This window comes from Plecotus auritus (genome assembly GCF_963455305.1).
Source record: "Plecotus auritus genome assembly, chromosome: 1".
Classification (NCBI taxonomy): Eukaryota; Metazoa; Chordata; class Mammalia; order Chiroptera; family Vespertilionidae; genus Plecotus; species Plecotus auritus.
In genome coordinates this window covers 14,372,864-14,389,224 of record NC_137770.1, presented here as the reverse complement: position 1 = coordinate 14,389,224, position 16,361 = coordinate 14,372,864, and the positions used below count along the sequence as shown (strand labels likewise).

At 42.9% G+C, this 16,361-nt stretch overlaps 1 protein-coding gene across 5 annotated transcripts in view; it reads right to left on the bottom strand.

Annotated features, from left to right (window-relative positions):
• Nucleotides 1-16,013, bottom strand: part of FOXN3 (forkhead box N3) — a 368,404-nt gene extending 352,391 nt beyond the window's left edge. For all 5 annotated transcript variants that reach the window (XM_080687002.1, XM_080687000.1, XM_080686997.1 and 2 more), the window contains exon 1: nucleotides 15,686-16,013. The gene's annotated coding sequence lies outside the window, so the exon portion shown is untranslated. The remainder of the gene's footprint in view (nucleotides 1-15,685) is intronic.
• Nucleotides 16,014-16,361: the final 348 nt, after the last annotated feature.

The window sequence follows — 16,361 nt, the reverse complement described above, 5'->3', positions numbered from 1 at the left end:
GGATTGTGAGAGGGATGTCCAACTGCCCGTTTAGGCCTGATCCCGGTAGGGGCAGTCAGACACCCCTCGAGGGGTCCCAGATTGGAGAGGGTGCAGGCTGGGCTGAGGGACACACACCCCCCATGCACGAATTTTGTGCACCAGGCCTCTAGTTTAACTATGTAATTATTACTCTTATTGATCTTCATGCCTTCCTACATCTCTGAGCTTTGATCTGGAATACTTTTCCTTCTGTCCAAATGATGCCCTTAAAATATTTCCTTTAGTACAAATCTGCTCATGATAATAAAAAATGTTTAGCCTTTCTTCATTTTTGAGGAATCTTTTAGGCAGAGATAGAATTCATAGTTAACAGTTGTTTTCTTTTAGCAATTTGAAGATATTTCCATTTCTTTCGGACGTCTATTATTTGAGTTGAAGAGTAAGTTGTCAATCTTATTGTTGCTCCTTTGAAGGGCAAAGGTACCCTCTCCTCCAGATCTGACTGCTTTTCAGCTTTTCTCTTTGTTTTTGTTTTCAGAAAACTTACTATCCTGTTTATGGGTGAAGTTTCTTTATACTGACCTGCTTGGTGTCCTACTTCTTAATCCTGTAGCTTTGGTCATTTGTTAGTTTTGAAAAATTCCCAGCCAAATTGAAAAAAAAATTATTTTTTTCTGTTCCATTTTTCTTCTCTCCTACTGAAACTCCAATGACATGTCTATTAAGGCTTTCCACCATATTTTATATGTCTTTCAAAATCCTGTATTTATTTTCTATTATTTTGCCTCTCCATGCTATATTTTGGGTATTTTCTTCTGTCCTATGTTCTAGTTCATTAACTCTATCTTCAACTGTATCAACTCCATTTAACTCACAGCTTTATTAAAATTCATAAAATTCACCTACTATAAATGTACACTCAATAGTTTCAATATATTAAATTCAATTGTGCAGTCTTAGAGAATTTCCATCACCCTAAAAAGTTCATCTGTATTTTTCCAACCTAGTTCTTATTTATAATTTTCAGTTCTATGGCAAATTTTTAAATCTTATCTTTTAATTTTTTGAATATATTTACCACAGTTATTTTAGAGACCATATATTATTAAATCCACCATCTGAATCCTTATAAGGTGTATCTCATTTGTCAACATTTTTCTCTGTTTTTACTCATCTTTCATCATTTTCATTGGGTGACAGATATAGTATGTGAAAAACTCTAGTGATAACAAGATGTGTTTTTCTCCCAAGAGGCTTTTTACTTTGGCTTTTGGCAGGCACTTCAGCTGGGGACACTAATCTGAAAATATTTGATTTTTGGCTTCAGTCCCTCTGAGAATGTTTCTATTTCTGGTTCATCTTGACTTAGGGTTCCAAATGGAAGTCTCGATTGTTTATTAGGGCTTCTGCTCTTTGGCAGGGCCTGAATATAATTACCATGCTGCCAATACCATGGGTTTGTTGAAACTTCTGCTAAGTTTCTTAGCCACCACTTTCAGAATTGACAGTTATCTCAAGAATAAGATCCAGAAGCCAGGCTCTCCAGTTACGGCTTTCCTCCTCCCAAATCTTGGTTCTGCAATTGCTCATTGCCTTGATGCCTCTCCAATGCTTCCAAACTGACATTTTATTTTCATTTTCATTGTATGCAGCTTTTCTCAGCAACAGCTGGGTCTGAACAAAGCTGATCCATTACTGATAGACACATTGACTACCATTGTAAGTGCGGTGATGACAATTTATCTTACACACCAGGACGCTTGAAAAATGAAAGGAGGCACTCACTGTGAATAACAACAGTGGAGCAGTGGGCATAAACCAAAACTATCACAAACAAGTCAGGATATATGGTCTCCCCAATAATAATGCAGGGAATACTTTGCTTAAAAAATACAAATTCACTTCAAAATCACATTGGCCACATCAAGAACATGGAAGCCTTGTCTCTTCCCCTTGTATTGACTGAATATTTGGCATTTAGGGCAGAATGAGCCCTTGCTCAATGGGGGAAGAGACCATTCAGTAGCTCACTGTATCAACAGAGGGAGTTAACTCTTCTATTCAACCTGCTATTTCCTGAACTCTGTATCTCATTAAAGTCCTTGGCTGAGACTTGGTACCTCCAAAAGAGTAGCTTTTGGAAACTTTTCTAAACAAGAGAGAAATGTTTCCAAAAAGATGAGAGCCTTCATGTTGAGAAGAAAGTAAACATAATTTCAAAAAAGAGCACTGTGTTGCCAAAACCGGTTTGGCTCAGTGGATAGAGCATCGGCCTGCGGACTGAAAGGTCCCAGGTTCGATTCCGGTCAAGGGCATGTAACTTGGTTGCGGGCACATCCCCAGTAGGAGGTGTGCAGGAGGCAGCTGATCGATGTTTCTCTCTCATTGATGTTTCTGACTATCTATCCCTCTTCCTTCCTCTCTGTAAAAAAATCAATAAAATATATTTAAAAAAAAATTTTTTTTTAAAAAAAAAAAAGAGCACTGTGTACTGTCCCTCCTGAACTTGATTTACTTTATTAGAAATGCTGTACTCTGCTCTCACATGTCAGAAATCCTATGCCCTGTTCCATGAAGGAAACAACATGACAAGTGGAGAGCTTGTCTGTCTTGGCTCTCGGGGAGCTAGATTGGCCACCTGAGTCATCATCTGGAGCGGCAATTTTCAACCGGCGTGCACAAGCATTTCCAAAACATGCAATCCCTGACTGTTTAGTGAGGGGCACTGACCTCTTTTCCCTTAGATTGTCAAATTGAAAAATGACAGCCAGTTTGGCTCAGTGGCTAGAGCATCAGTCTGTTGACCAAAGGGTCCCGGGTTTGATTCCGGTCAAGGGCACATACCTCAGTTGAAGGCTCCTCCCCGGCCTGGGCCCTGGCTGGGGCTCATGCAGGAGGCAATAGATGTGTTTCTCTCACATCAATGTTTCTCTCTGTCTTTCCCTCTCTCTTAAAATCAATGGAAAAATATCCTCGGGTGAGGATTAAAAAAAAAAAATGACAACAGCCAACACAACAGTAGCTGTCCCCTGTGAATGAATCAAAATTATACCTATTTTTGTCAGATCAGCAAAAAACATGTTTTGGTGTGCCGCAGAATTTTAGTAATTAGTCTATGTGTGCCCTGAGATGAAAGAGGTTGAAAATTGCTGATCTAGAGTGAAAGCCTCGGCTGGAGAGCTATTCTCCAACCAATGCCAGAGCTAAGCCCAAGGAGATGCGCAAACAAAACATGGTCGATACCTAAATATAGCCTCACCACATCGTGTACTTTGTAGCCTGGCCATTTCTGGAATTTTGATGATCCTATCCAAGATACAACTCCCTGTGATTCATCTGCATATTTTAGATGGCTTGATTCAAAACAATGTTTTGTATATAAACAGCACAACATTTTTCCAAAACACGGGCTTTCTCGGCATATAAAGTAATTTTCCACATGTACTGTGTTTGCATCTGAGCAGGTGGATAATAGATTAGTTACTAAGACGTTAGTAATCTATTATGGGATTTTCCCATCTACGACACAGTGTAGTAGAGAAAGAAAACGACTCAGTGAAAACAAACCATGATTCCAACAATTTAACTCAGTTCCATATGTCATTCTCATTTACTAAGCCCAACAGCAACATCAATTAAACATGAAACATTGTGCCCTGGCTGGTGTGGTTCAGTTGGTTGCAGCATTATTCTATAAGGTGGCACTTTCAATTTCTAGTCAGGGCACATTCCCTAGTCAGGGTACATACAGGAGGCAACTAATCAATCTCGAACAGCGATGTTTCTCTTTCTCTGTCTCTCTCTCTGTCTATCTCTCTCTAGCTGCACCTTCCCTCCCTTTCTCCCTTCTACTCTCTCTAAAAGTCAATGGAAAAAATATCCTTGGGTGAGAATTAACTATAAATAAATTGCAAACAGGATCAAACAGAGTAGGTACAGGAAATGAAGAAGACTAAAAAATTATCTAGACTATAGCACATAAAGATATAGAGACAGAAAACATGAAAATGAGATTAAAACATAAAAAAGAGAACTGAAATCTAACATATACGTCATCTGAAATTCAAAAGTAAAAGAGAAGTGTACAGAGCAGGGACAAATTCTGAGATTCTTCCAAAAGTAGTGAAAAAAACAATCCACAAAATCACACACACACACACACACACACACACACAAATCCCAAGGTAAAAATAATAATAATAATAAAGAAATTCATACCCTGCCTGGGTGGCTTGGTGGGAACATTGTCCCGTACACAAAAAGGTCGCATCAATGTGAGAGAGACACATTGAATGGTTGCCTCCCACACACACCCTGACCTAGGCCGGGATATCAAACCTACAACTAAGGCACATGCCCATGACCGGGAATCGAACCCACGACGTTTTGGTCCATCGGCCCACACTCTAACCACTGAGCAAAATCGGCCCAGGCTGAGATCACAGGTTTGATTCCCAGTCACATACCTAGGTTGCTGGTCCTGTCCCCAGTTGGGGGCATACAGGAGGCAAGTGGTTGATGTTTCTCTTTCACATCAATGTTTCTCTAGCTCTCTATTTCTCTTCTGCTTCTTTCTATAAAAATCAATAAAAACATATCCTTGGGTGAGGATTAAAAATAAAAAAGAAATTCACATCTAGACAATTTACAATATACCAAAGACAAAAAGCAGCCATGAAGTACTCTTGAAAAAAGAATACCTTCAGTGTCAAGTAACAATTAGACTTAACATTGGTTTCTCAGCAGAAGCCAGAAAACAATGGGACATCTTTAATGTGCTGAGAGAAAATAACTAGAATTTTATACCTAGCAAAAATATTTTTATACCTAGCAAAACTATATTTTAAGAAAATAGAAAAAATAAAAATTTCCACCGAACAGTAACCGAAATCATTTTCCTTCAATTGATACTCACTAAATGAAATCTAAGAAGAAAAGTAATCTGAGGAGTAGGGATGTGGGAAGGTATTATAAGGAAAGAAAGTAGTAAGTATGTGGGTAAACCTGAATAAACATTTCTATTTTACAGTGAGAATGTCTAACATGTGGGGCCTTAATTGTGGAGTGGGGGTCTCAGTTGGTTGGAGTACCATCCCATACACAGAAAGGTCGCAGGTTCGATTTCCAGTCAGGGCACATACCTAGGTTGTGGGTTCAATCCCTGGTCAGGGCACTTATGGAAGGCAACCAATAGATGTTTCTCTCTCACATTGATATTTCTCTCCCTCTCTCTCTCTCTCTCTCTCTCTCAAATCAATAAACATATCCTCGGGTGGGTATTAAAAAAAATAGAATGGAAGAGATCAAAGTGCTTCCCAGTGTAGCAATAATAATAATATATTGTGAAAGTTATGTTTCCATTTTTACATGTTACTTAGTAAAAACTTTGTATGGCCTGTCCATGTTTACATATATCCTACTAGAGGCCCAATGCACGAAAATTCGTGCAAGAGTAGGCTTTCCTTCCCCCAGCTGCCGGCACAGGCTTCCCTCTGGCACCCAGGACCCAGGCTCCTTCCCTCCTCTGGCCACCAGCAGGCACCCAGGACCTGGGCTGGCTTTCCTCGGGCCGGCATCGTCAGGAAGGAAGTCCAGAATGACGTCTGAAGACGTCTGGTCTAATTAGCATATTGCCCTTTTATTATTATAGATGTGCTTACTAGAATCTCATGACAACGTATGTGTATCTTACTGTGGGTCTTTGAAAACCCCTAGACTAGACTATGTGATATAGGAGCCACAGCTTTCAACTACTGGTACAGTAAGTCTTCAATATCATCAATAGGTTCTGTGACTTTAAGGGGAAAATCAAAACCCTGTTTACCATAGGCTAATTGATATAAACAAGAGTTAAGTTCCTAGGGCATCTCATCAACATTAAAAATGTCATCATGTTACAACAAAATGACTTTGAACAAAACGGGGTTATCCAAGAACCTGCTGTATAGAACAAGCAGTACCGATGGGCCAGAGACCTAGCTCCTGAGAGCAGAGGCCAGCCGACCTAAGGAGCCTGAGTTTGCTCATCCTCCATAAGGAATAAAAGGAAAAAGTGTGCTCGCCACCCTTTCCCACAGGCAAAGAAGCGGACACCATGAAGGAATGGGCATCGTTTTCCTAAGAAGACACAATTATCTTAAGCAACTGTTTGGATTATCAGATCAAACTACGTTTTAAAATGGATGGGATCAAAAGTGATTATTCTTTTCCCTGATAACCAATGGGTGTTTACTGGGGAGGAAGATCTGCTGGAGACAAAATGAACAAATTGCATTTTCCCTGCACAGTGGAGTTGCAGAGTGGCTGAAACAGGTGATTCCACAATGCATGAAGGGAGGAAGATGAAGGCTGTGGTCAGGGGATGAGATGAACAAAGGCAGGAGCTGGAAGGAGTGAGGCCAGTTTAGAGACTCAGAAACAAATAAACCCTGACCAGCTCTGGGGGCATTCCCTGAGCACTAACGGGTAGGGCCACATTAAGGAAGGTCTTGAACGCTAGGCAGAGGAGGACAGACTTGGTAAGGTGAACAGGGAGCCACCATAAGTCCCAAATACAGACATGACAACAACAACATACAAAAATAGCTAAAAACAATATATAAACTGTAATTACGTGTCAGGCTCTGTGCCAAGGGCTTTTCAGGGGCTTTCTGATTAGCCTTCGCAATAATCCCTTCAGGATTTCCACATTACTGAGTCTTAGGTTATGGTGGAATGCAGAACAAGTGGGTGCCCAAGTTTTCCAACCTGGAAAACAAGGACAATGGTTGAAACAAAAGGAAAACAAAAGAACAAAATGAATGCCCTCATCGAAAACTTCTGCCTGAATGTTTAGACTCCGAACTTAGGTCAATTTCTCTTATTCCCACTTTTCAGACTGAAAAACCAGTCCCGGGATCTTCCTTCATTTTGAAGTTTGGAGGACCGGTACAAACAATTCTCCTAACACATCTACAGTTCTGAGACTGTGGGAGGAGCTGAAGAGTAGAGATTGATGGTAGAAGATGCTGAGGCCCCAATGTGCCTATGAGGCCTTCCTTATCTTCGTGCACATCCGCCCGGCCTTCTACTGCAACCCACGGCATCAACAAGCCCCTGAGAACCTTCTCGGCCAAGCCCACTCTGCCAACTTGCCTACCACCCGAGTGCTGGGAATCCAGGCCCCCTGAGAGCAGCCATCAACCCGTGACTGAAAGCGGCATGTGGCCTGTTGGACACAAGCTCTCAGCCAGCTGCAGTACCCGGAGCGCCCCTGCGCAGTGGTAACTGGCGAGACACGTCACTATTGGATGCCTTCTTCCTCATCTCCCACAGGTGCCCCCTACCGGTGTCTTCCTTGGGATCCTCTCCCAAGTAAACTACCTGCCCTGGAGACCACACAGGGTCATCTTGTAACCAAAAACAAAAGGCACGCACCTCGGGGAGAAGCTCAGGGAGGGAGTGACTCCCATCCCTCAACATCAGCTCAGAATGTGAACTTCAAAAGAGGGATATTTAGGGGGGGAAAGGGATATCAGTAATAGCGTCAAGAATAAAAATTAAAATTTCCAAAAGAGCGATATTTACAGTCTAAGAAACCAATCAGAGCTACGGAGCAGACAGCAGGATGTCCCGGAGTGATCTCTTCACCCTTATGTCCCATTCACAGAGCACAGCTCCTAGTATGCCGTAGGTGCTCAATAACTGTTCACGGAATGAGTAGCTGGATGGTTTGTCTCCCCTAATGTGAAGATAAATCTTTGGCACGTCCCTAGATCAATTCTTTAAAATGATTGCATGCATGTGAAATCTGTGACGGTATGTATGTGAAATATGAATTAGTTCTATCAGATTCTGATCATTCTCACCTGAAGTCTTTAAGAGACTGAGAAAGTGCTAGCACCCGCTTCACCAAAAATATCTACCCTGTTCCCACTGCAGTTCCAACTGAACATCACGTATCCTAGGCACAGTGGGTCCCCCACTCGAGCACAAAAGCAGAGCTCCCTGCTTAGATGAGGAAGTCAACCTGACCTGCTCCACTGGGACTGTATAAATCCATTTGGGGAACCTTTTTTCTGCCAAGGGACATTTGGATATTTATAATATCACTCACAGGCCATACAAAACTATCAGCTTAAAAATTAGCCTGTTCTATTTGGTCAAACATTTGATTAACTCCTCCCTACTACCTTGGCAGGGCCAGACCAAAGGACATAAGGCCCGTGAGCTGGACGTTCCCTACCACTGATTTAGGGGTAAGGGAGACCCAAGGTGGGGATACTGGGTATCCTGCTAATCTGACAACCTAAGCCCATTTTTTTTTTATTCGGAAAGAAATAAAAGAGACGTCATTGTACTTGCACCCCTGAGTTTGTTGGGCAGGTCATACGAAGTATAAAACTGAATGTGGTCTAGGACATTCGTTTCTATGGATGCCACCAACAGAAAAACTTAGAGTAATATCTGGGTAATTCAGGAAAGTCAGATCCCTGTGTGGTAAGGGCCTTTCATTCACCAAACAGGTGAATGTGCTCAGGGGCAGAGGAAGGGAAATGCAGAAGATGAAGATGATTTAAGGGAGATAATCACTAATGAGGGAACTAAAGTCTCTCCCATCACTAATGGTCAGACGAGAACACACAATGACAAGAAGCATAATCCTATTTCTTGCCAGAATCACAACAAATTTTCCCCGCCCAACACTGCCATTTTTCCCAGGAGGAGACTTCATTTTCAGCTTAGAAGTGGGAGTCATGGACCCTGGAACAGACACAGAGGAATGGCTATGAGAGTCAGTGGGGTGGGAAATGCCTGGAATTTGGAGTCAGGGTGAGAACTACTTGGTACCAAAAAGTGTGGCTCTGAGAACACAGTTGCCTGCATTTTTCATCTGTAAAATGGGATACTAACGTATATTACCATTATTTAGTAGTGGTGGTATATTAGCAATACTAGATTATGAGAATCAATTAAAATAATGTAGGAGCAGCACCAGACACAGGAAAGCCCCTTACCAGTGTGATGTGACTTTTCTAGATCACCCAACATTGCCAAACTTACCCAGAGTAATTTATTTCTGTTTCAAGAGACCATTTAAATGCTAAATCTAGTCCAACTATGACTGTCCTAATTTGGGTATGTATTCACTAGTCATTAAGGGGTCATTGTTTTCATTTTAAAGGCTGCAAAAAAAAAAACTTTTAAGTTCACCTAATCAGAAAATTTCAGAGTGCGGAGAAATATCTGAGGTTATATAACATCTAACCTTGTATAATCTACTAAAATCCCTTCTCCAAGTAGGACTTTCTACTATCGAAATCTTAAGAAAATAACATCTGCGAAGGTACCAGAAAATAACTCCGTAAAACATCTGGAATCCTGCAATAATCGGCAGCTTCAGCAATGTACCGGTAACTGGAATGCATGAGTTCCAAAACAAAAGTCCCCAAGAACATCAGAGTTAAAACGCTCACTCAAGAAGAACCACGGGTCTATTATCATGAATATACCTTGGGACAGTTCTGTTGGTTTTCTATTTCAGGTGGGAGGAGGAATAAGAAAGCTTCCAACAGCCTAAACAGGAAAACCTTATTCAACACAATTCAACAAATAAAAGTTAATCACAATCATTTCCATCCACTACCACAAGCAACTATTTTGTGCTTGTACTAGTTTCATTTGCAGAGGAAAGATTTTCTTTCAAAAAGAAAAAGTTCCAGCACGCGTTGTTGGAAGACCTGTGGCTTCCTGGGACATTGCTTATTTTAATCACCATCTCTAACCCCACGCAGATAACAGAAACAAGGCAAATGCAGTGGAAATAACAGGAGAATGGAGCAAGGGGTCTGTATTTTCTCCTTCTACGAACGCCCCAACTGCACAGATTCCAGGAAACAACGCAGGGAGGTTGGCACTAGAAGCACAAAGCCACTCCAGTTTGCCTGCCATCTCTGCGGACTTCTCCACACCTTCTTAACAATGTGTGGCTCAATGGTTGAGCATCCCACCCATGAACCAGGAGGTCACGGTTCAATTCCCAGTCCAGGCACATGCCTGAGTTGTGGGCTGGGTCCCTAGTGTGGGGCATGCAGGAGGCAGTCAATCAATGATTCTCTTTCATCATTGATGTTTCTCTCTCTCTCTCCCTCTCCTTTCCCTCTGAAATCAATAAAAATATTTTTTTAAAAAATCAAAAGTGGAACTAGAGGGGATTCCTCTGTCTACTACCCCTAGAAATCTTAATACTTATAGTTTCTGGGATGTAAAATAGGAGAACCAAGCCCAATCCCAATACTGCCATTTTAGTCAATCTCATAATAGAGGAGATAATTTGAATATCTGTATATATAATCTGTATATATAAAAGCCTAAGCAACCATCCGACCATTTGCCTGGTAACTATGGTGCGCAATGACCACCAGGGGGCAGATGCTCCAACCAGTAGAGGAGGGAGCCCAATTTCTTGCGGAATCGGCCGTGGACTAGGTTGCTGCTGGAGCACTATCGGCCCCGAATCTGCTTCACCCACACCCCAGACTCAGAGAGGAGGGAGCCCGATTCCGGGGTGTGTCACCCGAGAACCACCCTCTCGCAACCCGGGACCCCTCGGGGGATGTCAGAGAGCCGGTTTCAGCCCGATCCCCACAGGCCAGGCCGAGGGACCCCACCGGTGCACAAGTCCAGGCACCAGGCCTCTAGTATTTGACGATATGCAAATATCAACTGTGTGTTATCATTTTACTCAACACTCAAAACACCAGTGAGTCTGCCAGGCAGATTATATGGCTTGGCAAACTTTCATGAATGACACTTAATATGAAATAACTTTCACTGACAGATAGGATAACAGGGATATAACATATCCTGAGGTGGTAAGAGGATAGATCCGTGCATTTGAGTACAATCATAACCAACGGATCTCAAACACCTCCATGCTATGTTGCGACTTGTAAGGAAAGGGGGCCCTGGTTTGTACGGAACCCCGTAAGACATTCTTTGTCCTTCCCTCCTTATAGACTAGACCAGGGCTTTTTTCATGCTTATGGCCGGTCCAATCTTTCACTATCTACCTGCTGGCTTATTTTAACACACTGTATTGCAGACCTTTTTCCTGCTCACTCTGAACACAAGCACCCTCTTAAATTGTCAAGACAAAACTTCTCTCTGCAGCTAAGATGTTCCAGGACTCTGCAAGCCATCCCCTCCGGCCTTCTTTAGAGGATATTTTGGGCACTTTAAAAGCTTTTCAACTTGTGTCCAGAGCAGTGCTAGGGTCCTAGGGCATGTCCCAGGCAGAGGGGGTGAGAGCAGGCTCTTGGTTCCCTCAAAGTAACTGTTTTCATTCCACTCATATGTTAGAGTCTCACATCAGATTTCATTTGGTGCTAAATATAAATAAAAAGTGATGCCTTCAAAAGGGCGTAAACACCATTGCAACTACTACAAATGGTTCTCTCTCTTAGGTGCTCCTAACCCCCTCCCCAGGCTGCTCCTTCAGATGGAGGTTACGTCCTTTTTTCCTTTAAAGAAGCTCACCCTACTTCGTCTTCTAGAATTTGAAACATATATGAATTAAAACAAATATATGTATATTTACAATATCCAAAAATACGCCAGACTGTGGCACAATAAATCTTTTCAAAGTTAAGATTTGTTTCCTTACTTGGATGCAAAACCCCACCCCGACCCCCAATTTCCAACCCTCCCCCAACATCAAGTTTTTGTCATTAGAGATCAACCAAAGGACTTATATGCATTCATATAAGCCTAACCAATGGACACAGACAACAGGGAGGTGAGGGCATGAGTGGGGGGTGGGGGGGCAATGGGGCAATAAGGACACATATGTAATACCTTAATCAATAAAGAAAAAACATTATAAATAAGTAAATAAATCTATTAAATCGATAAAGAAAAGAAAAGAAAAGAAAAGAAAAGAAAAGAAAAGAAAAGAAAAGAAAAGAAAAGAGAAAAGAAAAGAAAAAAGACATATACCTGACAGGCAGTCTTTACCCATTTTTCCCCCCTTACAAAGAGAATGAAGCTGCCTCTCTCCCTTCACCTCTCCAGGTTAACCCAAAATCAAGACTGGCATGTGGTTGGTATTCTAGACTAATTATTAGAAATTGGGCATCGCTATCAAAAAATGCCTGCTACTGTGCGTATGCATGCGGCTGACAACTGAGAATGAGTTGGAACGTGAGTATCTTGTTAACTTGTATTGGTAAAAGACGTTGTACATTGTAGCATAATGATCAGTTTTTCTGGTCCCAAAGTAAAAAAATACGTAAACAGACATGCCAAAGGTTTGAAGGGACTTAATGGTGCTCCTCAAAGTCCCTTTAGAAATGAAGTGTTCTAAGCAAACTGTCTGACAGACCATGGAGAATGAAGGCAGATTCTAGAAACCAACAAATCCCATTCATTTCCTTCTGTTTGTAAAAACAAGCAACTGACAAGTTTCCTGCCAATGAACACTGTCACAGATAAGAAAGCTCCCTACAGGAAATCCTTTGCTCAAAGAGAACAGTTGTGCCATGAAACTTAACCTTTTTCACCAAATCCGTTAACTATAGGACAACATGGGATCATGAAATATACCTAAATCACCCCAGCGATGTTAGGGTTCGCTCTACCTTCTCCCTCCCCCAATGCAATTAGCTGATGAAAACAAAGAAAATTTGCTGCTTTTTAAAAAAAATCAGTGTTAACGAAATGCGATTTAAAACTGACCATTTTCAATTAAGATAAAGCAATCCAAGGCTCTAAATCATCATGATTGGAAGCTATTACCAAATGAAGATCCAGAACTTAACATGTGAAGTCTACCATTGGCAAGATTAGAGAAATACGGGAAACCCATTGGCTCTATATTTAGAAGGTTCAGTGTTCATCCCCAAAGTCAACATTTTGGAGATGGCCTCCTTGGTATTTGTCACTTAGCAAAGTGAAATGGGGGGGGGGGGGGGAGGGATCTCCAAACTTTTCTTTACTCCCCTCACTGCAACCAGTACCAACCAAGACACTGAAAATATTTACAACCTTGATTTGGGAGCACCTCTCAATTATGCTAAGAACTAAAGCATTCTTCTCTATTCACAAAAGAACAGGAAACTTTTCTAAGTTCACCAAATAATCATAGTTTCAGTTTTGAAACCATTCTTATTTCAATTTCGGTTTCCCCTTCCTGCTCAGCTACTGAGAACACCTCCCTTATACTTCCCAAAGCCCCAGGCATTTACCCCTGCACTAGGCAGCCTTGGAGCCCGGTTCCAAAATGCCCCCTTTCTTGGAATTCAATTGTGAGACTTCAACTCCGAACCCTCTTGCAAACAGCAGGTCTTCATTATACCGTCCCCCAAGTGACTCTTCCTCCACAGGTAACGTGTTATGTTACGAGTCTTCACAGATCTAAAAAGAGTTTGGTTCTAGCAGGAGAAGACAAATCAATTTGATGCCACAATTAAGCGCTCGAATACCTTCTTCGCCTTCCCATGCACAACTCAGAAGCACCAAAATGCCAACTAAGCACGGGTGCTCATCCTGGCTTTAAGGTTTTTTTCCCCCCTCACATATTTTCAATAAAATAGTTATGAAATCTAGGAGACTGCATTTTTGCTTGTTGTTGTAAAATGACCTTGATTTGACAGGCATAGTCTCAGGTTTCAACAGATGCTGTGGGAAAGCTTACAGAGGCCAACATGTTCTCCAGGCATCTGTGATGACATGCAGGATTTTTTTTTTAAAGTGGTGGTTATGGGAGTGTATGTGTACGTAGGGAGGGAGGGGGGTACTCTTCTCAGTTTCCATGACAACCATGTCTCCACTCATGGTTATTAGATACCATCCACTTCCTGTGTCTAAATTTTTAAGCCAATCAGAAAAGTGTTTATACATTTAACAACTTCTGGGACGCTGCTCCTTTAATTGAGGTGGTTTAAGGCTCAAATGGAGATATCCCCACCGGCCTTATATTTTTCCTCTTATGGATATAACATGCCACGGTATTTACTAACCCATATTCTTAGAAGGTAAAGAATGGCCTTTTTTCTTTGGACTTGAAATGCATTCTCCTCAAACCAGATGTCACAATTTCTTATAATAGCGTGCAAGCCTATTTTGCCTGTTTGCTCTTCATTGCCTTTATGTTTCACTGTTGCAGACTGAAACTTAATGCCTGCTCCATGCCAGTGCACAGACCAAAGTCAAGATACAGTTAAGCATCCATCTGCGGATGGTGCTATTTCAATATTTAGATCAAAAAATGTGTAGGAAAAATTATCCCAAGTTGAATAACTTAGCGTTCTACAACTCCTGAGAAGAAAAAACCATCTAGAAGGGACTGTCAAGTGATACGTCTCTACATGTGTGCTAGTCGCTGACATATGCAAAGAAATTTGCCACCAAAATGGCCTACTTTAATCTGCACAGAAATAAAGGCAAAAAAATTAAACTTAAAGGCACCTCAAGCAAACGGCACCCGACTTAACAATCAATCTGGCAGAAATCTGTGCACAAGGAGGCTCATCTGAATTTACAGCGTGGTTGTAAAAGAAGGTTTGGGGGTGGCTGTTTTCCCAAGTCTCCGTCTCCCGCGACCAATCAGTGTGAGAGTTCAAGTGAGCCCTAGTCATCGGTGCAGGCTCCCCAGCTCTGCACTCTACGGGCTGCACTCCCCTCTGGAAGGCAGAGCTGGCGATCAATGAAAAACAGGGAACAAAAGGCACAACACAGGATCTCTTCCTCAGCTCGGAAACGATGCCCTCTTACCTCAAGGAGCCAGTCGCACCCTGCCTACCACAGCTCCACGCGGGAGCTCCCGGCAGCCCAGTCCTTGCAGAGGAGGCACATTTTACACTGGCAATCATGTGTCCCAACTGCTGGGGAACTCGTCACCTTAAGCACATCCTGTGACAGAGGGGCTCCGCGTTCCCAGCCCAGGGAAACTAATCCATGAAATCAATGAATAACCCTCACCATTAAAAGCTGCCCAGGAAGAATGTGTGTACCCTTCCCCAAATGTCATCCCAGGAGTATAAACAAAGCCTGAGACATAGTCTCTCCAACCTCCCCCGCCAGGCATCATGGTTTTCTCCTCAAAACAATGTTTCTCCAAAAGGAGAAATAGTCTGACTGCCCTCCAAGGAAACTCTCCATCCGGAGGTGTCACCGCAGCATAACCAGTTACAGTCTCGGAGAAGAGGCTGGGACTGCCCACAGATTGGAGACGCTGTGTATAATTGATGGCAACACAGTTGCGACAGCAATGCTGGAAACTGCCCGAGCCCAACTCCACATTTACCACGGCGGTTCCTTGAAAATAAAAGTAGCGCCCGGGGAGCCCACAAAAGTAAAGCCCGAGGAAGTAATTAACAGAATTACACCAATTATTTGAATTTTAAAAATGATACATTTCTCTATTTTTTTAAAAAAAAAATTCTTTAAAAAACGACTAGCCACAAATTCCTGAAAAACTTTTTTTTAAAATGAACTTACTTTTGAGACAAAACTAATGAAAATATGCAACTTGCCATCCCTGGATCGCTCCCCCATGGGCTGCGTGCTATCCATCAACCAAGCCAGGTGGAAATACGGGGCGGACACCTTAAAAAAATCAAAGGGTGCCCCCAAATGCAGCAGCCTGAGCAGCGAGGGCTGCTCGTGACAATGCTGAACCCGAGCAGAAGAGCAGGCGGCAGGAAATGAGCCCCATTGTCGTTACCTTCGATCGCCGGCCCCCCCGCGGCTTCTCGCGGCTACATTGGGGGGCTGCGACGGATGGACTTGCGGGTGGCCCGCCGCCGGGTCGTGCCGTCTCCCGGCGGAGCTGCAGCCCAACGCGGCCGGAACCCCGGCTCCAGCCCCGGCGCCCGCCCGGGGTCGGCGGCTGCTCCTACCCGGCCCGGAGCCCCGCTGGGTCCTAGTGCGCGCCGGCCGGGGGCCGGGTCTGTGCCCGCACGTACGGCAGGCAGGCTGCTCGGAGAGCTGTGAATCCCCGCGAAAACCGAAACACCCGCCTGTCTGCCCCTTTCAAAACCGGACTCGTCTGTGCGGGTGAGCCGGAGCTCACTGTCAAACCCTGGTGGGAGATGGGAAAGAAAAGCGTGGCTGCAGCTGGACTCAAGGAAGGCGGCTGTGCATATCTGCAGCCCCAGGTAAACCTAGGGTTTCCATATGTTTGCCCGGTGCACGTGTGATCGTATACTAGTATATTCACAGACGGTAAGAGACAGTGCCGGGTCAACAAAGACAGGTTTCAAAAATATCACGAAAAAAAAAAAAAAAAAAAAGGCTAACGATGTTGACAACCGTTTTTCCATTTATTTTTTTCCTAACTGATCCCTTTGCATTTTTGCCTTCTCTTATTTATATCATATGCTATTTTAAATAACAAAGGC